This window comes from Notamacropus eugenii, chromosome 1 (genome assembly GCF_028372415.1).
Source record: "Notamacropus eugenii isolate mMacEug1 chromosome 1, mMacEug1.pri_v2, whole genome shotgun sequence".
Lineage (NCBI taxonomy): Eukaryota > Metazoa > Chordata > Mammalia > Diprotodontia > Macropodidae > Notamacropus > Notamacropus eugenii.
This window is the reverse complement of record NC_092872.1, coordinates 755526303-755549166: the sequence shown is the minus strand read 5'-3', so window position 1 is coordinate 755549166 and position 22864 is coordinate 755526303. Positions and strand designations below refer to the sequence as shown.

The window sequence follows — 22864 nt, the reverse complement described above, 5'->3', positions numbered from 1 at the left end:
AGAAGGAGAATTTGCAAAGAAGCCCTTTGTTGGAATGACATGCAGGCTTCTAGTTTGGAAGCCCAGAGCTCCATGGTAGCGGGGGCATGGAGGGTCTTCCCTTTGGTGAGCTCTGTGTACACTTCACATGTGGGCTTGCTCCATGTCTCTGAGAAGCAACCCCAGGATCCTCATCACAAAGGTCCAGCCTCCCCTCAGTCCCACAGAGCCCTTTAGTGACAGGCCTCTTTCTTACCCTCAGCCTGCCCGGTTGAATAGCAGAGTCGTCTCTATCAGTGACATATCTACATCTCTCCTCCTAACACCAAAGTGGGGAGGAAGGGGGTGGCAGCAGTGTAGGATAGTGAAAAGAACACTGGCTGTAGAGTCACCAAGACTTGAGTTCGAATCCCACCTCTGATAGTTGTCATCTGGATTACTTTGGATAAGTCACCTTTCTTCCCTGGGCCTCAGTTTCCTCATCTGTAAAACCAGGAGGCTGGCCTAGTTGGCCTAGCTGGTCCTATCCATCTCCAAACCAGAGAAAGGCTGAACCTCTTCCTGAGAAGGTGGAGGGAACATCTGTGATTGACCCCCGGAGATGGTGGGGGCCTCTAGAATCGGTGTCTGAGTACTGCAGGGGTGTCCTTTGTCTTAGGAGCCTCCCTTTCCTTCTATCTTCTCCAAGACATGATTTCTCTTACTTCAGGAAATCTTTTTCCTGAGCTTTTTCTTCCATAAAATTCTAGACTACAGTGTAGCAGGAGGGGGAGAGGAAATGCTGAGCAGCAGGCCAGGTGATGCCAGGTGCCTCAACCTACCCTGGGAGCCTGGGCAGGAAGATCTGGGCATCAGCTCCAGACTTCCTTCTTCCCTCTTTTCTTTTCTGAATTCAGATCAGAGACTACATTTCTTGAGACTTTTCCTGTAAAACTTACTTCCCAGTTTCAAAGCTTCTTAAGCTTGAGAATTATGGTCCTGGTACTGCTAGGGGTTTCATCCACAGCCTCTTCCATGGAGGAAGCTGAACCTCTCCCCAGAGGATCCCCCTGGAGACATTCATGGAGGTGGAGGTGGGCAGTGGACAAAGACATGGCCAATAGCCAACCCTCCTGCTGCACCTGGCCCCAGGACTGTGGCTGATCAGACCAGTACGAGCTCGGAATGCTCCACCACAGGTTGGGCACAGATAGTCTGTGGGAACATTTGGGGTAGTTACTCCAAATCTATGCATTCTACATTCACTTTGTGCTGTCTCAATTCTGCTCTGCTCAAAGAGCACAGCACCCTTTCTGATGTGGGCATGCCATGCTGAGCAATCCTGTGCCAGTGTCTCCCATGTTGCACAGTCAAATACAAAGTTCTTGAGAGAAACCTTGAGAGTGTCCTTGTATTGCTTCTTCTGGCCACCATGTGATCACCTGCCCCATGCAAGTTCTCCATAAAATAGTCTTTTAGGCAACTGTACATTTTGCATTCGAACAACGTGGCCAGCCCATTGGAGTTGTGCTCTCTGAAGCATAGTTTGAATAATTGGCAATTTAGTTCAAGCAAGGACTTCAGCGCCTGGTACCTTATCCTGCCAGGTGATCCTCAGAATCTTCCTAAGACAGTTCAAATGGAAATGATTCAATTTCCTGGCATGGCACTGATAGACTGTCCATGTTTCACAAGCATATAACAATGAGTTCAGTATAATGGCTCTGTAGACCTTCAGTTTGTTAGTCAATCTAATGCCTTTTCTCTCCCAAACTTTTCCTTGGAGCCTCCCAAACACTGAGCTAGCTTTTGCAATGCTGCATCAACCTTGTTGCCAATGTGTACATCCCTGGAAAGTACACTGTCAAGGTAAGTGAACTTATCCACAGCATTCAAAACTTCTCCATTTGTTTAACTGATGGTTCCACATATGGATGGTGTGGTGATGGCTGATGGAGCACCTGTGTTTTCTTGGTGTTAATTATTAGGGCAAAATTAGCACAGGCAGCAGAGAATTGATCCATACTTTGTGGCATCTCATCTTCAGAGGCTGCACTGAGTGCACAATCATCTGCAAACAGAAAATCATGCACCAACACTCCCTCCACTTTGGTCTTGGCTTGTAGCCTTTTCAAACTGAAGAACTTATCATCAGTATGATAGCTGACCTTGATGCCTGTTTATCCTCATTGAAAGCATTTGACATCATGGCTGAAAACATCATACTAAAAAGCATGGGAACAAGCACACAGCCCTATTTCACTCCATTGGTGACTGGGAAGGCACAAGAGCTTTGTCCATTATCCAGAACTTGGGCAAACATGCCATCATGGAGCTGATGTACAATGTTGATGAACTTCTCCAGGCAACCAAATTTTGACAGAATTTTCCATAAGCCCTCAAGACTAACCGTGTCAAAGGCCTTGGTCAGATCCACAAACTTTGCGTACAGACCTCTGTTCTGCTCCTGGCATTCCTCCTGGAGTTGTCGGGCAGCAAACACCGTATCAACTATTCCTCGGCCCTTTCTGAAGCCACACTGGCTCTCTAGTAGATGACCATCTTCCAGGTGAAGGATCAGCCTGTTAAGGAGGACTCTAGCAAGAATCTTGCCAGCAGTGACTGAGAGAGAGATCCTCCTGTGATTGTTGCAGGACAATCTATTCCCTTTATCTTTATAGAGATGGACAATGGAGGCATCCTTGAACTCCTGGAGAACAACCTCCTCTTGCCATATAACCTGAAAAATTTCAGTCAGCTTCAGTCAACTACTAAAGCTAAAACAAAACCCTGAAAAGCTAGTATATGAGAGCTAGAAAAATAAGACGCCATGAGGGGTCAGGGGAAGAAAATCCACTGAATCATAGATTTCAAGCTGGAAAGGACCATCGAGGCCAGAGAGGTCAACTCCCCTCATTTGAAGGATGAGGAAACTGAGGCACAAGGGGATTAAGTGCCTTGCACCATGGTCTCCAGCTACTTCTCATCTGATGTGGGATTTGAACTCTGATCTTCCTGACCTCGTTTAGTGTTCTATCCATTACACCACACTTCCTCTCTTCTGGCTTGATGTGTGAGGGGTGGGGAGGGGGAGAAGGGGAAGGCTTTACGGGGGAGGTTTTCTGGAAGAAATCCTTGGAACTGAGGCCTCAAAAAAGAGAAAAACTTCATCATGTAGAAGCAAAGATGGGTAGAGAGGCATTTCAGATGTGGGAATGAAATAAGAACCAGGGAGGTTGAAGTGGGAAAGCAAGGTCAGATTTTGGAAGGACTTGAATGCCAAGCTAAGGTGTTTGTATTTTCTCTTTTAGGTCACTAGGAGAACATGGAAGTTTGTGAAAAGAGGAAAGATCTGATCAGAGATGTGCGTTAGGATGATTCCTAGACCAGCATGTGTTGGGTGATGCCCCCACCAGGGAGAAGGGCCAAGACCAGGATGCAGAAAATGGGGGGCTTTTTTAGTTCCTGCCCTTCCTGGATCCATGAATCAAAGTCACTTCTCTACCCTCAGAGGAGGAGTGGATTGTATCTTTTCTGGAAGTCCTGGATTCCCAATCGAGACAGCTCTGGGTACACAGCTGAGTGGTAGGGGTGTGTTCTATGCCTTGAATCTCCATGGATTCTGCGTATCATATGCAAATCTATCTAACAGTATGCAAGCGTGCCTGTCCTTCCTGTGGGCACCTAACTGTGAAGGTCATGAAGACAGGTCAGTGAGCGAAGACAAGATGTGGCTGGCAGGTAGGGGCTAGAGAACTAATCTGAAAGGCGAGTCCTCACTAACCATCCCCCTCCAACCAGCAGGGTGGTGCAGCCCCCAGAGACAGGTGCAGACCTGGAGAGCAGGAGGTCCACTGCTCTGTCACAACCAGAGACCTTTTCCCAGCAAAGGCAGTTCATGTTTAGGAAACCATTTTTTATATAATTGTGGACTTCATATTGATTTTTTTCTCATGAGGTTCAGACCAACTCTGGAACTTGGAAAGATTCCTTTCAATTCTGACTCTCTGATCCAAAAGGTCTTCTCTTGTCCTGGCTCTTCTCCCTCGCTGCTCCATGTCATCTGCAAGTGGGAGAAGCCTGTCAGCCAGAGAGGTTAAGCAACTTGTCAAAGGACACACAGCAAACCAGTCACATCAGAAAAAAGAAAAAATCATAGGATAAATGAATAAACAAATGAAAAGGTATTTACTAATTATTTCTTTCTCCAAGTCATGGACTTGTTATAAAGCATAGGGTCAAGCAATTGAAGGGAAGATGATGGTGCCATAGAGAGCGTGGTCCCAAGGGACCAAAACAAGATCTATCATGGGAGCAGAAGATGGGAGGATGTAGCAAAGAGGGAGACTTCGGTTCCCTTAAGGAAGTAGAGTGGGGCTATATTTGGAAGGTAGTGAGTTCTCTGTCTCTGAAGGTCTTCAAGCAGAAGCCAGATGACCAAATCAGGAGGAGGTTTTAGAGACTAATTTTAGGCACAGGAAAACTAGCTGCCCTCTGACATTTGTTGAAACTGAAATTCTGGCTTTGTTGGAAGCGCTCTGCCTCCTGACCTCTGGGCTCCCTCACTAGGGAGAAGGTGCTGAGGAAGGTGGTGAAGGTGCAGGTGGAAATGCCAGTTGTAGCTCACAGCTAAGCAGGCCTTTGAGAAAACACATCAGAATTTCTCTAATGATATGTGCCCTGGCTCTTCAAGAGAGACCAGGAAAGACTGTGCCCTCAGCTGGTTCATGTGCATTGTGATCATCAATCTGTAGGAATGATTATGTGAAGTACTTATAGGGCTCAGTTTACATGACTCCTTCATTCTAGCATCTACCATGATTCATACATCCTCTCATCCCATTTCCCTTCCCTGGTTTATTTATTTAATTTTATTTTTTATTTAATTTCAGAAGATTCTACATGACCACTATAAACATCTCTAAGAAAGGCAACAGAGGCAGCCAGAGATCTGTGCGATGGATGGAATGAAATGATGGGTCAGAGAGTTTATACGTCTCTTCAAAGCATACGCAACAAGTTGGTCACGTTAGAGAGCAAGAGAGATAGAAAGGGAGGGAGGGAGACAGAGAGAGAGAGACAGACAGACAGAGAGAGAGAGAGAGAGAGAGAGAGAGAGGAGGGAAGGAGAGAGGGAGAGAGAGAGACAGAGAGAACAAATCACAGGGTGAATGAACAATAATCACTGACTGTGTGCAAAGTGCTAAAATATAGAAGTGACCTAATTCTAACAGAGATGATCAACAACACAGGTAAGGGTGGCCAGGGAGAAGTGATTTGGTCCTTAAAGTGACAAGGATAGTGAGTGCAGCCACAGGGCAGTAGATGCTTTTGCAGTAGCAATGGCAGCACTGATTAGATTCTGGTTCCCAGCCTAGGTAGTTGGCAGTAGGGAAAGGGCATCATGGAGGTCCACACTCCTCAGTCAGACGGCTGCCAAGGACATGGTTGGAGAGTAAAGAATCCTAGGGTGTCAGAATCCAAAAGGCCTCAGAAGTCATTAAGTCCACTTCATACCTGGCCAGTCATATCCTTTACAATATCCCCTGCAGTCATTCAGTGGTAAAGAATCTACGGCCTCTGAAATAGATCCAATACCCAGTTCTTACTGTCAACAACTCTGCCCCTTGGTCCCACCTAGTTCTACTCTCCGGGGCCAAGCAGAATAAGTCTCGCCTCTCTGACACAAGACAGTTCTTCGGATGTTTAAAGGCCCTGTTATATGGAATACTTGACTCAGCGATATTTGAAAGATCACTGAAAACAGAACCACAAATTGAGAGGCTCCATTTAAAGAGAGACACACACACACACGTCAGTTAGGGAGACAGAGACAAAGGGAACGGACTCTACAAACTATAGACCAGGGAACTTGGCTTTGATTCCTGGAAAGATTCAAGAACAGATCATTAAAGAGATGCTTTACAGACATCTAGCAACAGAAGCATTGATTACCAAGAATCCATCTGGCTTCCTCAATAATGGGTCAGGCCAGACTAACCTCATTTCCTTTTTGGGCAAGGCTACTCCACTGGCAGCTGAGGGGGATGCTCTAGAGATAGTTCACCTTGATTTTAGCAAAACTTTCGATAAAACCTCTCATTGTATTATTATGGAAGAGATAGAAAGCTATGGATTGTGTGTGTATGCATTAGATACCATAACATAACATAGCATAACACGATAGAATAAAACCGAATATATGCTATGATATACAGGATGAAACACAGAGCATATATCATGTCATATCACATAATATTATACACTATTTTATCATATTTTTCCAACTGCCAGGTCAGACAACAGTGGACGTATCATCTCGCTTATTAAACACAAGACACCTCTCAAAATGAAGCCTTGATTCCCATTCATTTTTTGACTGCCATACTTTACCGATGACTCACAGGGAGTTTGTAGACCACCCTAAACCCTGCATCTTTTATTTAGGACCTGCCTATGCCTGCCCAGTGTTATCCTTGGGTATTTGACATTTTTAGCCCAGTTCTGAGACTCTCTATTTAACTCCACTAAACTCCACTGTCTCCTGTATGTATCCCCATAAACGAGTTTTCTGGCTGAAGTTATGTCTAGGCTCAAATATGGTAGCCAAGGGCAATGTTGACCTAAGACATAGTCAAAGACAAAAATCTTAACAAATAAGAATCATGGAAGATTATAGGAGAAACTGATTCATAAAAAAAGAATTTAAGGAATAATAAATTTACAGAAAACCTGGCAAGAGGCTCTCTTAATTCTGAACAACTCAAAAGCATTTAAGGATGAAACTGGACGGATAAAAAAGAGATGAAAAATGGAAAAGATCTGCTGAAATTTCTGCAAAAAAAAAAAAAAAACCTTTTCCATTATGGGCAGTGAAGTCACCACATTTAGATTTAAACATCATAGCCCCCAAAGTGGAAATAACATTTTAAGGATGAGAAAACTGAGGCACAGTGAGATTAAATGACTTGCACCAGCGTCACCCAGCTAGTTCATATCTTACGTGGAATTTGCACTCTGATCTTCCTTTCTCCTTTCTCATCAAAAAAATCTTAAAATCTGGCAGTGACACCCAGAAAAAAGCTAGACCCAACCAGCTACACTGTGTCCCAAATGTCTCAGAGAAGTTTTAAGGCATAAAGTTCAACACTGCACTAAGACTTTTGGGACAACCTGTATCTAGTGTTGGCCTATGGTGGAGGTGACAACGTTTTGAGAGCAGGGAGACTTCATTTTCAGATATATGAAAAAGAGAAGGATACCAGACACTGGGGGCAAGGGTGGGAAAGGAACACTCAGATATCATCTCCAACAATGATTGAGAATATATCAATAATTCGCAAAGTCTAGTCCTACTTTCCAGTTACTGTATTTTTTTCCTTTTTTCAAATAATTTGCATGTGCTTTGAAGGCATTCTGACTGAGGGTTGAAGAAGGAAGGAAACAAAGAGGAAAAGAATCTTCTCACAGTTCCTTTATATCCTGAAAGGTTAGCCTTGAGGAAGCTCCAAGCCTTCTCTGACTTGGGGGCTCAATTCCTCTTCAGAATCTATTCAAAGAGGGAGAGGGTCTGTTGGTCAGTCAACAAACATTGAGGAAATGCCTACTATGTTCCACACATTGTACTAAGCACAATAAAAAGCAAGAACTACCTTTGCCTTCGTTAATTCAACTGTAAATCACCTAAACAGAGCATCTTTGCCTGAGGATCTATCCAACCATCCAGTGTTGATATTCTTGTTTGCAATGAAGTCTGAGAGCAGGAGGGAGTTGGAGCAAAGGAAGGAAGGGTCAAAGGTTCTCCCTGGAGCAGCTAATGATGGCATGGGCCCGGAGCATTTGGATGTGCTTGGCCATAGGCAACAACAGAGTACAGAATGAGAAAAATCATCTCATCGCACATCACACTATGAGTCTTTTCAAACCAACACCCCCAAATGCCCACTGCTCAGGAGCCATGGGCTTCTGCTGTGGAGGATGAAGAGGTAAAGAAATTCAATTAGAGCAAGACAAGATCCTTTCAAACGGTGTGACTTCAATGGCCATGGTCAGAGAGGATCAAACATTCTCATTTCACCTCAAACCCCCCAAGGTACCTTCTCTCCTACTCCCTGGTCAGCTGAGACTCTCACTATGTATGAGAGAGAGAGAGAGAGAGAGAGAGAGAGAGAGAGAGAGAGAGAGAGAGAGAGCTATTATTCATCGAGAGCTCTCCTTTTTCCCCTTCTCTTCATCCCACATTCACCCTACTTAGACCTGTGCCCTTCCCTTGGCAAGGCAAACCCTTTTATATGGCCAAGGGGATATTCCTCATTCCATCCTGTATTCTCCAGCACATTGCCCTCCTCTACCAACCCAAGTCTTTCATCTATCTTCCTTCTCTTCCTGTCTACTGCCTAATTTCCTGATGCCTACAGACATGTCAGTCTTCCTCTTTCTTGAAAAATTCTCACTTGATTCATCTATTCCTAACTCTAGCTCTAGATCTGCTCCTCTCCCTTTAGAGTCTAAACTTTTTGAGCAGGCCATCTACTCAACCTACACCATCTGTATGTCTCCATTTCTTTCTTACTGTCTTCTAAACCCTCTGCAGTATGGCCTTTCACCTTATTCAGCCCTCTCTTTCTCTCTCTCTCTCTCTCTCTCTCTCTCTCTCTCTCTCTCTCTCTCTCTCTCTCTCTCTCTCTCTTTCTCTCTCCCTCTCCCTCCCTGCTTCCCTCCTTGAATCACTCACTGCTTCTTTCCTTAAGTCACTCACTGCTTGTCTGTGTCTATGTCTGTATCTGTATCTATGTCTGTATCTGTGCCTATGTCTGTGTCTGTGTCTACTTGGAGAGTCTGTATCTCTTGTTTGGCTTCTAGCTCCTGCCTGTATTCACTCAAATGGACAAATTTGCAAATGACTACTGGGGTTATCTCTTAATGGGCAACCAACTACTCTGATTGGGGGAGAAAATCCACCTCAACCCTACATCCACCCCTCCTAGGATACAGGAACAGGTATCTCTTTCCCAAATCTGCACCTGGCCTGGATTCACTCAAACTGACTCACTCTTGAGAGTTTAATCATCCTTGAAAGGCTGCAGCGGGTGTGACCAACCTTTTCTTGGCCATTGGCCAGGCTTGCTTTCAAATTCAGTTAAGAAAATTGTTCTTACTTGCCAAGAGATCACTGGGTGTGACCACATTTTTACAGCTAGTTTAACACCTTGTTATCAGCTCCTTACTGTGAATGATTAAATTCTGGGTTCTCTAGGAAGGGCAGCAGGGTGAATTTAAAGACCAACTCTCTTCCATAAGTACATATGCAAAGTTTACAAAAAACATAAAAGGTGGTGTGGGGAGGGTGAGCACAGCAGCTGATGTTCGAGCTGAAGCAAGGATTCTCTGAAGGAGTGGCAAGGAGGGAGAGTATCTCAGGCATAGGACACAAGAGCAAGGCACTGAGGAAGCTAGGAAATGGAATATCCTGCATGTGGATCAAAGCATCTGGTCGGACTGGGCTGCAGTGCATATTCAGGAAGCTGGGAAAGATTCGAGGGCCAGATTGTGAAGAGCTTTATATGCCAGACAGAGGAGATTACATTTGATCCTCAAAGTAAGCAGGATTCACTGCTGTTGAAGGACACGATCAGATCTGCCCATTAGGGAAATCGATTTTATGATTATGTGGAGGAAGAATTGGAGAGGGAGGGAGAGGCTTAGAGAAGGGAGACCAAATAATAGGTTATCCCAGTCTTCCCAATGACAAGGGATGCCCTAGGGGCTGAACTAAGGAGCTGGAGAGAAGGGACACACATGAGAGATGCCATACAGGCAGGAATAAGAAACAGCAAAGGACTGGCTGTGTGTTATGGGTTAAATCAGGTCAACAAACATTTATTTACTGTATGCTAAGCACAGAGGATACTAAAGCAAACAGGAACAGTCCTTGCTCTCAAGGAAGTCATGATCTCCTAGGAGGAGAGAATGAGGAGTACAAAATGACATCTGAGATTGTGAGCCTGGGCAGCTCGGAAGATGGCAGTAACCCTCAAAAGGAATGGGGAAGTTTGGAGAGGGGCTTGGGGAGAAAATAATGTGCTCAGTTTTAGTTGTGCTGAGTTGGAGATGTCATTGAGAAAACCAGTTTGAAATATCCAACAGGGTTAGACTTTGACTTAAAATTGGTGATGAGATACTAGGACTCAGGAGAAAAATTAGGGCTAGAAATCATCAGCACAGACATGATAATTGAACCTAAAGGAGAGGATGAGATTGCCAAGTGAGATAGTATACAGAGAGAAGAGAAGTGGATCCAGCCTTGGGGGAGACTATCAGTAAGCATGACCTAGGTGAACATCCTTCAAAAGACATATTAGTTATTGTCAGTTCCTCCTTTCCTTCCTCCTTCATTGGTCCTTTCTCTCCTTTCCTTGGTGTACTGACCCAGCCTTCCTTCACATGGGTCAGAAGTCTATCACAGTAGTGATCTCCCCAGAAGCAGGACTGGTGTTATGGAAAGGCTATCTACCAGGCTCTTCACCCCCATTTGACCTGCTGGACATCCAGAGCTCCAAGTGAGATGTGGAAGCACCAGCTATCATCTATTTTTTTTAAAAAACTCTGTTTGATATTTATAGCAGCTCTTTTTGTGGTGTCTAAGCATTAGAAAGGGATGTCCACCCATTGAGGAATGGCTAAATAAACTGTGGCATATGATTGTAATGGAATGTCATTATGCTGTGACAAGCAGGATGATTTCAAAAAAACCTGGAAAGACTTACATGAACTGATACAAAGTGAAGTGAACGAAACCAGGAGAATGTTGTACGTAGCAACCACAACAGTATAAGTGATCAACTGTGAATGACTTAGCTCTTCTCAGCATATGAGCATCCAAGACAATCCCAAAGGATTCATAAGGAAGCAGACCATCCCCCTCCAAAGGAAGAACTTAGATTGCTTGAATACAGACTGAAGCAGGCTGTTCTTCACTTTCTTTCTTTCTTTTTTTCGTTTATTTGAGTCTTCTTGGACGAAATGACTAATTATGGAAATGTTTTACAGGATTGCACACGTGTAACCTGTATCTGATTGCTTACTGTCTCAGAGAGGGGAGAGGGGCCAGAGGGAAGGAGGGATACAGTTTGGAACTCAAAACTTTAGATGAGGGCTAAAACAATTTAAAGTCTGATAATACAAAAAAAAAGTCCTCTATTTGAGGGTGGCCTTGTGTTGGAGTAGAAAGAACATTGGAATTGGTGAGCCAGGACCTGGGTTCAAATCTTAATTTTGCTATTGATCGGTTGTGAGGTCCTAAGTTGGTTTTCTCTAAAGAACTAAATGGAGGGAGGGGGTGCAGATAAGATGGTTTGTAAGGGCCCCAAGTGTATTTGACCTTGAGATAGCCCAACCATACCTACCTCTCTGCCTTTTGCATCTGAGTGAGGATTCCCCAGAAGTTCAAGAAAAACTGTGCATTGTCCTCATGAGCTCAGGGCTAAAGCAAACCCAGAGAAATGTCCCTGGAATCAGTAGAAAACAGAAACAATGCCCTTCCCTGGGCAGCGAGGGAACTAAACTCTCCAAGGCTATCATTCATTGACAGAGACATATTCTGATTCTGCTTTTTTAATCATCTGTATGAGCTGGTACTGCCTCTCTTGGCCTCAGTTTACTCATCTGTACAAGTATGGGGGGGGTGAATGGTCTTCATCTTTTAAAAGCTTATAATCATATGACCCCAATACAGAGTAATAAAATTGATTTGAAATGGTATGGAAAGATAGAAAGGTTCCTGGCCTAGGAGACAGATGATCTACGTTGGTGTCTGAGCTCTGTGAGGAAATCACTGAGCCTCAGTATCCCATTTCATAAAATGCAAAGGTTGTACTAGGTCCTGTCAGTGGGTCTGGGTTATGGAACACCTCCAATGTTACAACATTCTCTGATTTATGTTCTAAAGCCCCCCCTAGATTGAATAGTTTATGTTCTAGGGCCCCTCCCAGCCACACCATTCTTTGTTCTATGATCAATGGCCTCTCCCAGTTCTGATGTTCTCCGTGTGTTCTAAGGCTCCTCCCAACTCTGCCATTCTCTGTTCTAAAGAGCTTCCCCCAGCTTACTGGCTTTCTTGTTTCCCTCTTCAAAGGACCTTTTTCAGCTTCAAAAATCCCATGATCCCAGTCACTCTCTTTCACATACCCTCTGTCAAATGAAGAGATCAGAGCAGACAGTTTCCCAGGGCCTTTTCTGGGCTTGGGCAAAGCAACTTTCATCTCCCCTGTGGAGGCTCCACATCTGCCTCCAAGGGGATTATAATAAATCAGAGAAGTTATCTCTGGCAGGAATATCTCAAATTAATGCTACTGCTCCTCTTTTGTCTCTCTCCTTAATCATCCCAGAAAGGGGCTAGACTCAGCTTGGCTAAAGGGAAGGAACTAGCTCCCGACCTGGGAGGTCCTGGTCATCTACTACCAGGAGTCTGGCTGACACTGTTTGGGCACCGAGGGCACCGATTTGTGTTACTCATAACTATACCACCAGAAACCTATCAGGAGTTCAAGCAGGGCAACAGGGGGCTACACAAAGTGGATCTAGAACCAATCAAGGATTCATGGAGCTAATGGATGGAAATTCAGGAGACCTGGGCTCTAATCAAGACCATCAAGTCATCTGTGTCAACAAGACACTCCCTTCTTGTGACTCAGTTTTCTCCTCTGTAAAATGTGAGAGTTAAAATAAGATGCTCTCTATGTTTGTCCTTCTAGCTCTGACATTCTGTATTCTAGGTTCTAAGGCCCTTTGGGTTCCATCATCCTCTGTTCTCAACTCTACAGTCCCTCCCAGTTCTGGTTTTCTCTGATCAGGGTTTCAGTCTCTCCTAATGTTGTTATTTCATGATTCTGGGCTTTTATGTGCTGGCTCAGGACACAGATTAAAAAAAAAAAAAAGATGGGGGAAGGGATCAAAGAAAGTTATATCTAGCCTGGAAATGATAAGACTTGGGAAGACTATGTCTCCCTCTTCAAAAATAGAACTGGCTATCACGTGGAAGGTGGAAGATGAGTCTTATTTACTTAGCCAAAGAGAGAGGCAGATTTGGATTCAAACAAGAACCAAGCATCAGAACTGTCCAGCAGACTCATGCCTAGGAGATGGCATATTTAAGCAGATGTCAGATGCCCAACCATCAGAGCTGTGATCTAGGATATTTCTGAGCTAAGTAGAACACGGAATAAAATGCTATTGATGACCCTGGCCTACATGAGGTTCTCTGCTTCTGTGCTGTGTGATTTGCCTGACACCTACTAGGTGTGCTTAATAAATGTTTATCAGTTATTATTGACTCTTGGTCTAGAGTGAAAGAGATCTGACTAGGAGGCATGATGCCCAGGTTTAGCACACTGGCATTTGTGCCCTGTGTGACCTCACACTGATTATGTCATTTTCCTGGGAATCAGTTTTCTTCATTTAAAAAGAAAGGGATTGGACTAGATACCCTTAAATGTCCCTTATTAGTCTGGATTCATGCTCCTGTGAAAGACAACAAATGAGAGTTAAAGAGTCAGGAAAGACTTGGGTTCGAATCCCACCTCGGACACCTCCTAGCTAGGCGATAATGGGTAAATCACCTGATGTCTCCGAGCCTCAGTTCCTCTTCTATAAAATGGGGCTAATAATAACTATTCCTATCTCATAGAAAGATTTGGCTGCTCCAGGCAGATGAAGCATATGAAACTGAAGGTGAATATGAGTCATTAGTAAAATGTTATTGGGAGGGGAGGCATACGCAGTTTCTATTCCAATCTGGATTTGGGATAGAGGAGAGGAAAGCAGGGCACATGGTCTGGCATTTCCTAGATTTGGAGAAAGTTTCAGAGAAATATTAGGTGGAGAACCCGGAATTAAAATTCTATAGAAGAACTCAGCCCCTGAAGGATGGGAAAAGGCATGCAGAAAACAATTCTGAGGAAGAGGAAAGGGGAGGATACGTCTGAAGAGATTGTGTGGATGCACCAGGACCTCTCTAACCAACAGACTATCAAAAAGATATGTGCAAAAGACGGAAACAAGACGATGACCGGACACATAAACACAGGCACAGTCCTATAAGACTCTGACTCCTTGAATACCTGCAGAACTTATTAGTAAAGGAATAATTCATGAGCATCTCCAAAAATCACACACATAAATACCTCACAACACACACACTCAATCACACATACTCTCAATGCAACTATTCACATACACTCTCACAACATACTCACACACCCACACTGCACACACACACACACACACACACATACACACACACACACACACGTATGATCTCTCTTGCCTTTGCACTGACTGTGCCCTCCCCAGCATGCCTTTCCTCCTCATCTGTAGCTTTTGGAACCCCTGGGTGCCTCTAGATTCAGAGCACCCCCACCCCCACCTCCAGGAAGCCTTTGCTGACTCCCCCTTCCCCCAGCTGGCAGTGCTTTCCTCCTTCCCCAGATTTCCTAGTCTCCATTCTGTTTCCAGCCTCCTTCTATTGAGGCCTGTTTGGGTTAAATTTTAAGCTCCCCTCTGTCCCACCAGATGTGGCTCAGTGCCCATCAGCAGGGGCCTCATCAATAGGAATCTAATGGATCCATTGGTTGATTATTTCATATCTGCCCTGGCCATGCCACATTTTTTCAGACCTGGGGTCATCTTTCAGAAAGGCCTGCAGACCTCCCCAAAGAGGTGGGGACAGTCTCCAGCTCATTCCTGTTGAGGGTCTGTTGAAAGACGTGGAGCCACTGAGTGGACAAGGCTTGGGGGCCGCAAGCTAGCTGACCACATTTATGTAGGTCAAAGACTTTCCCTCAAATATCAGCAGACTATGGCTGGGTCCAGAAGGCAGAACTGGCCGAAGCTGCCCAGAAAATACAGGGCTGTCAGGAAAAACCCTATGTACAATTAGCTAAGTGCTGGGGACACAGAGACCAGAGTGAACCAGGCCCTTCCCTCTAGGACATTACAGTTCTAGGGATGACAACAAAATGGAAGATCCTTCCTTCCAGGAGATGACACTTGTGTGCAAACAGTGCTGGAGTTGGTTGGAGAAGGGCTTGACGCCCCCGCTTCATCACGTAGTCCACTAGGTACGTGCCCAGGCCAGCAGGGGTGAAAAGGCAAAGGAGAAACAAGCCCTGCTCTCCCGCACTTGCATTCTGATTGAGTGAGACCTTATTTTACAAATGGAGAAACTGAGGCTTTGTGACAGATAGGACCTTATCCACAGGCACCCAGGGAATCATTTCCTCGCCTGGGACCCAGGTGTCCTGCCTACCTCTATACTTCAAGAGCCTGCAAGTCTCCACTGACCCCTAGAGGGTGCTGATGTCTAGGGGCCAGTCTGGGAAGGCTGAGAAGGCCAGCAGCTCGCACCCCCTTGACTTTGCCAGCTCCTTCCTGGGTGGCATCAGGGACAGGGACAAAGGGAAGGGCAGCCCAGGCAGAAGCAGTAGGGAGCAGGCCCCGTCACTCTCCACCCAAGCTGGACCCCCTCTGCTGCCACAGCAGCCCTGGAGACCAGGGGATGCTGGAACCTGGACGTCCAGGAGCTGGGAGGAGAAGCTGCTGTTGCAGACAGGAGGACGGGGGCCCACGTGGCCCCAGCACACATACAAGCATGCATGGATGTGTCACCTGCCTGGCCTGAGCCTGTCCACTGCCCCCCCAAGGGTGAAAGCATCCTCCTCCCCCTACTCTCCCTCTTCTTCCCCCTCCTTCTCCTCTTCCCTTTCCTCTCCATCACCTTCTCTTCCCCCACCCTCCTTCTCCTCCTCCGCTCTGTCCCCCACCTTCTCCTCCCCAGGGCACTGCCTTCAGGTTGCTTAGTCCAACACGCATACATACTGTACACGTACTTATAGCACACCCCTAGAAGCACCACACACAACGCTCACAAGTCCACACCACAGCACAATAATCACTATGCACCATTCCTAAATGCAGAAGACAACGCACCTACATCGTGTACACGCAGCACATGTCCGCCGAGCACTCTACATAGCCCACACGTGTGTGCATATGCCCAGCCAGTCCTTGTACAGGCCACAGTACTTTCTACACCAGGGGAGCCAGACCTCCCCAGGGGCTCCCCAGCTGGAGTCCTTGGAGAGATTTCTGCCATTTTAGAAACTCCTTAGACAATGATATTTCAGCATGTCAAAGGCTGAGATTCCCAGATTCCTCACATACCAGACATCACCTGTACAAAACACACATGTGCGTCATGTATACACACAAGCACATACGTGCACCACACACATACACACGTGCACACACACACCTCTGTATGGCATACACTTGCCCTGCTGGGTTCAGAACAGAATATCTGTTTGTTTATCTATTTCCTGTCTAAGACCAAGGAAACCCTGGACTCAGCAGCTATTCTGACAGTTTCTCTGTCTGAGACCTTGGATAAGTCACTGTCCTTGCAGAGCCTTGCTTCCTTCCTTTGTAATAAAATGAAGTGAGGACCGTAGGAGTCAGTTTGCTGAAGCCTCGAGTCAGGAGAGCTGCGTTCAGATCTAGCCTTAGGTACTTACTACTTGCATGGCCTTGGCTAAGTCACTTAACCTTTGTCCGACTAGGTTGTTTGTTTTTTCATTTGTAAAGTGGGGCCAGTAAAAGCACCTACCTCTCAGAGCTGTTGTGAGGATCAAGGGAGATGTTTGTAACATGTTTTGCAAATCTCAGAGTGCTGTATAAAGGCTGCCCATTAGGGTCACTAAGAACAGTGTTTTATAGACACGATCTCCTTCCTCAAAGCTTTTATTGGCCCCATTTTTTAGAAGAGAAAGTCCCAAGCTGGGGAGATCTATCACAACTGGATAAGTCCCAAAGCACAAGTTAATCTGTCCTGATACAGACTCCCCCTGCCTGATGCATCCCATCTCCTACTCTCCCATAGATGTCTGTCTCAGACCTGATAGCCAAAGGTCCCCTGGAGAGTTGAAGATGCCCAGCAGGCCCTGGGTCCCTGGGTCTTGAGTTCCAGAGGAGAGCCATCACCCCATCCCTTGGGTCTGTGAAGGCTCCCAGGGAGGCTGGTCCCAGAGGCGACTGAGCTGCTGGGAGCAATGATTCAGCCAAGGTCTCTCAGTGAGCAAGTGCAGTGGGGCAAGTCTTCCCTGGCTCTGACTTCCCCTGATTCTGATTTCCGTTTTTCTCCCATTAAATCATATCACCCTTTAGCCCCACTGGGCATCCTCGAGCCATCCAGATGGGCTTCAGCTTTCAGGTACCCAGGATGCTCATGTTGGAGGGAATGGGTGACAAGTGAGCCTTTTCAGGAGCCAGGCCAAGACCTGCTCTGACCTGCTGTCACTTCCCATCTTAGAGCCTCAGTTTTCTCCTCTGAAAAATGGGGAGAGGGGAACCAGAGGTTTTTGAAGGTTCATTCCAGTTCCCATCCCAGTGATCTTAGGAACCTCTATCTCTGTGGCAATAAGCAAGTGTTCACAGGCATACTGAACTGTTGGTTGCAGGAGAAAAAAGAGAGAGTTAGGGATAGAAATAGAAGAAAGGAGAGGAGGAGGGGAGGGGAAAAGAAAGGCAGTTTTCAGATTTATTGAGTTTCACCTGAAAAGTAGAGCAGAGCTAGTTTGCGTCAACAGAAACTCTGAGCATGTGCAGTCTTTGCAAGCCAAGTTTGATCACCCTTTGGTCCCTGGCGCTGCGGCTGCCATTCCTTGCCCAGGCATGTCAGGAAGCTCTGCCTTCCTTCATGGGAGGAGGGGGTAATAGATCCAAGGGAATGACGTTCTTGGCCACAGCAACTCTTTAATTTTTTTTTATTTTGTTAAGTATTTCCCAATTGCATGTGAAAAATATTAACAATTTTTTTTTAAATTTTGAATTCCAAATTCTCTCCCTTTCTCCCATCCTTCCCCCCTCCTTGAGAAGACAAGCAATTTGATATGGATTGTACATGTGAAAGTTATATAAAAAATATTTCCATATCAGTCATATTTCAAAAGAAAACCCAAAATAAAACAATAAAAATAAAATTTTACAAACTATGCTTCAATCGGCACTCAGTTCAACAGTTCTCTCTGGGGATGGAGACCATCTTTCCTCACGGGCCCTTTGGAACTGTGTTGGATCATTGCCTGGCTAAGTCTTTCACAGTTGATTGTCATATAATATTGCTGTTGCTACCTATAATATTCTACTGGTTCTACTCACTTCTCTTTGCATCAGTTCATGTAAGGCTTCTCAGGTTTTTCTGAAACATCCCCCTCATCATTTTTATAGCACAATACTAATCCATCAATCATCTACCACAACTTCTTTAGCCATTCCCCAATTCATGCACATCCCTTCAGTTTCCAATTCTTTCCCACCACAAACAGAACTGCTATAAATGTTTTTGTTCATATGGATCCTTTTTTCAAATCTCTTTGGGATACAAATCTGCCAGTGGTATTACTTGGTCAAAGAGTGTGCACAATTCTGTAGCCTTTTGGGCATCATTACAGATCGATCTCCAGAATGGTTGGATCATTTCACTGCTCTACCAACATTATAGAGTTCATAACTAGTTCACATCCCTACAAGTGCGTTGTTCAGTCTTTCAGTCATGTCCGACTCTTTGTGACCTTGTGGATCATTATCCATGGGGTTTCCTTAGCAAAGATACTGGATTGGTTTGCCAAGTCCTTATCCAATGGATTAAAGAAAACAGAGCTTAAGTGACTTGACCAAGGTCACACAGCTAGTAAGAGGCTGAGACCAGATTTGAACTCAGGTCTTTCTGACTCCAGGTCTAACTCGCTAACCACTGAGTCACCTTGCTGCTTCAGCAATGCATCAGTGTCCCAGTTTCTCTATATTTCCTCCAACGTTTGTCATTTTCTTTTTCTGTCACATTAGTCAATCTCATGAGAGTGTGATGGTACCTCCGAGTTGTTTTAATTTGTGTTTTTCTAATCAATAGTGATTTAGAGCACTTTTATGTGGCTATTGATAGCTTTTATTCTTATGAAAACTGCCTGCTCATATCTTTTAACCATTTATCAACTGCAAGATGGTTCTCTCTCTCTCTCTCTCATTTTTTTATAAATTTGGCTCAGTTTACTGTATATTTGAGAAATGAAGTCTTTATCAGAGAAACTTCCTATAATTTTCCCTACTTCTTGTTTTTCTTCTAATTTTGGCTGCATTAGTTTTGTTTGTGTAAAAGCTTTTTAATTTTATGTAATCAAAATTATATATTTAACTTCATATGATCCTCTCCATCTCTTGTTTGGTCCCAAACTCTTTCTTTATTTATAGATTTGACAGGTACATTTTGCCATGCTCCCCTAGTTTACTTCTGATATCACACTTTATGGCTAAATCATTGGTGCTGGAAGTAATACTGCTTCACTGCCTCTTTGACTGAATGTGCTCTTCTCTGCCCTTGAACTATGACCCAGAAGTGGGTATAGCCCATGGAGCTGTCAAACAGTGAGTAGTCCTGTGTCCAGGGCTAATATAGTGGTACCTATAATCTCTTCCTGACCAGTTGCCAGGTCCTCTTACTGTCTCTGGCTTGAGAGCTCCTAAATCCAAGGCTGTGATTGTCAACACCACCTGGTTCCACCACTAGTGTTTCATCCACATGGGTTCTAGCCAGTTTCCTCCCCCATGACACAGATCTCTCTTTCTGACCCCCTATGTTGTCTTAGTCTGGAAAGAGGTCTCCCTGTGACCCTTTGTTGGCTCTGCCACTCCAGAACTTGATTTGAGGTATCATTTAAGGTGGTTTGGAGGGGAATGTTGGCAGAACTTGACTGTTTTTTTTTCTACTCCACCATCTTGGCTCCTCCCCAGAAGTCCCACAGCATCTTTCCTGTTCATTGACCAAGTCTCAGAAAGGTTGTGATCTCCATTGATGGAGGGAGCAGCCAGGCTAGTGAAGTATCATCTCTTCTCTCCTTCTAGACTGCGATATTTTGAGATCAGGGCCCAGGTCTTACTCTTCCCTAGGCCTTGTTCTTTCTCAGCATTTGTGAAACAACTCACTTTTGTGAAAGGTCATTAGATTGCCTAAAACTTGCACATACCAGTTATGAGGACAGTGGAGAACCGGGACCCTGAACTGTGTAAAGATGACTGACCCAAGCCCCCAGGAAGCAAGCAGACCATGTCTGTGGTCACTGACAAGTGGAAACTCCCTCTCCCTAAGCAAGGTGACACTTACCTGGTCCCTTGGCACCTTAGAGAGCTCCATGGACTGCTCAGAGTTTCCAGGACTTCCCAGGCTCCCAGAGCCATCATGGGTCAGAGGTCTTCCTGACTCCAAGGCCAGCTTCCTGTGTACTCCTCTGTCTATTTGTGAAAATAACTGGTTAAAATTGGAAGCCAACAGCTGGAGGCCTCATTGACTTCACCCACTTCCGTGTCTTCTGCCATGTTTTCAGCACTCTGCTCCCTTCCCAAGGAGTGACCTTGTGGTCTAGGTTTGTTTTCTCTACTGTCCCCTAGCCTCTGTCCACCCCTTAATGCGCACCTAAACTGTCAGGACAGTCAGTCAGTATGTGCCTGCTTTCCCTGAATGAGCTTTATCAGCTTCTCCCAGGGATACCAAAAGCAAGATAGGCCCTGCTCACCCCTCTTTTAGAGTTCTGGGCCAACTTTGAGATGAGCTTGGGGGACCTGTGCTGTAGGGCTGTGCACAGGCCCATGAGGTTCACAGCTGAAAGGCCCTTTAGGGGTCAGTTCTTCTGACCTTGACTTTGGAAAGACGAACGGACTGAGAAGAAGCAGCTTGGCCAAGGTCACCCAAGAGCAGACTCTGAACCCATGTCCCCTAGCTACAGTGGCAGGACTCCTCCTCTTATACCACACTGCCTCTCCTGCTGTATTTCCACCACTCCTCCAAGGCTGAACCCACATTAGGGCTCAGTAATCTGTCGAATGAATGAATGAGTAAATTAATGAGTAAGTGAGTGATGACTGAGTGAACTCAGCACAGGTCTCGTTGACCCTGTCTTCTTGCAGGGAGTCTGATCAGGGAGCTGGAGATGGAAAACCCAGGTCACAAATAAGTTTGTTTGGTGTTTCTTCTCCCCCTCCCCAACATCAGAGGCCATTCAGCTACAGGTAGAAGACTGCTGAGCTGAAAGTGTTCATTAGAGCCAATTAACCGTAGCTGTGACTGAGCTGCCAATAAAAGAGGCCTGGGTAATGGGAAATGCCTGGCAGATCTTGTTTTCTCTTTCCGCTCCCAGAGCTCCAGCTGAAGAGTTTTGGCCAGGCTTCCTCTAAGACTTCTGAAGGTCTTCTTAATGATCAGAGTGGGGGATGATGAAGGGGGTGCCTGGAACAATTAATGAGGGAGGCCTGCTCTGCCTCTGCTTCTGCAGGGAAACTGAGCAGGCCCAGGCAGCTCTTGGGTGGGATCCGGGAGGGAACAGCTAGCCCCTTCCCGGCCGTGGGGCCATGGACAAGTCCCCGCCCTGCCCTGGGCTGCTAGGCTGTCCTCTGCAAAAAGAGTGAGGGAGGACAATTACTCACTTAGACATTGGTGTGCCTAGATCTCTACCAGCTCTGATGCTCCACATTCTATGTTCTAAAGTCTCTCAGCTCAAAAAATGCACTGACCTCATGCCAAGGTCTCCTAGCTCTGACTTTCTCTGCTCTCTGTTCTAAGGCCTCTCCCAACTCTGATGTTCTATGTTTTAAGCTTAGGGCCCCACAGGAGACTTTCTCCCATTGAATCACCATGGGAACCTGCTTCAGACTTGGTTTTCCATTTGCTCTATGGAATGATGTGGGGGAAGAAGTCAGGTAGACTCGGCATTCCCAGCACAAATCACCAAGACCCCTGACTTCTGCTACAGGCTTGCATCAGAGCATGGGAAAGACTCAGAAGGCCTTGTCCAGGGCACAGTCAAAGTTGGCAGAGTGAGCCCACGGGTGCCCTGTGGTTCTTGACACCTAAGACCTCAGGCAGAGAACAGCTCAGACCAGAACACACACACAGCCCAGAGAAATACTACAGAGCACCCCAGTGAGAGCACCTGGCATCCTCAGATTCTGTGCTGTGATGCTGCCAATGCAGGGGAGGCCCCCTGCCCTTCCTGATCCCCACCTTTGCAATGCTGCTGTTGGGGTCTGAAACCTTTGGTTGAAGTGCTTAACAGTCAGAGCGAGCACTGGAGAATCTGGCTCCTACTATAAACTCTTCCTTTTACTGTTCTCTGCCTGCATGGCTTCAAACACACCATTCAAATACTCTGGTCCTCCCTTTATCACCTGGGAAATAAGAACATTACATTGAATGACTGGAGGGGAATCCTGGCATGAAGGGTGGTTAGGGAACCTCCATCCTAAGGACTGAATTCTTGGTCCTTTGCCATAAAGTCGTAGGCATCCCCAGGGGACCCTGAGCACAGCTCCTGCCTGCCAGCTCCCATGGAGTCAATGACCCAACCTCACTGAACTTGGTCACCAAAATAATCCCTGCTTCAGTGTGCTATTTCCAGTGCCCTTCATTTATTTTGTCTCTAACACAATACCCGTTATCACGATGACTATATAGCCTGGACTCCGTCTGTGCACAAATTCATGGATGTGATACTTTAGGCTGTGGCTAGTAGACAGTGTCCCGAAAGTCTTGGTGCACTTTTATACTATGAAAAAACTTCAAGCTGCACTAATGCTTTGGGAACACCTGGCATGACATGTGATTAAAATTTAGCATTTGGAAGAAGTCTGGATTAGAAGTTAAGATGACACACAGAGACACAGGTTTTGAGATTAAGGAGGGACTTCCATGGTCAGACAGTCCAACCCATATCCCAAATGGGACTGATATCTCAGTCTACCCAACAAGCAGCTCATGGAATAAACCACCCTATTATCTGAAAAAGGCAGAGCACAGAGGGATGACCAC

The 22864-nt window shown here is 45.6% G+C and overlaps 1 long non-coding RNA gene across 2 annotated transcripts; it reads right to left on the bottom strand.

Moving 5' to 3' along the window:
• Positions 1-3853: 3853 nt before the first annotated feature.
• Positions 3854-20885, bottom strand: LOC140526666 (uncharacterized). Of its 2 annotated transcripts, none has more exons than XR_011974478.1 (3): positions 20577-20885; positions 20168-20295; positions 3854-4021 (listed from the first exon to the last, which is right to left on the bottom strand). It is a non-coding gene; the product is annotated as an uncharacterized lncRNA (long non-coding RNA). The 2 variants fall into 2 exon arrangements; XR_011974476.1 differs by having other exon boundaries at positions 20696-20839.
• Between the last annotated feature and the right edge of the window lie 1979 nt (positions 20886-22864).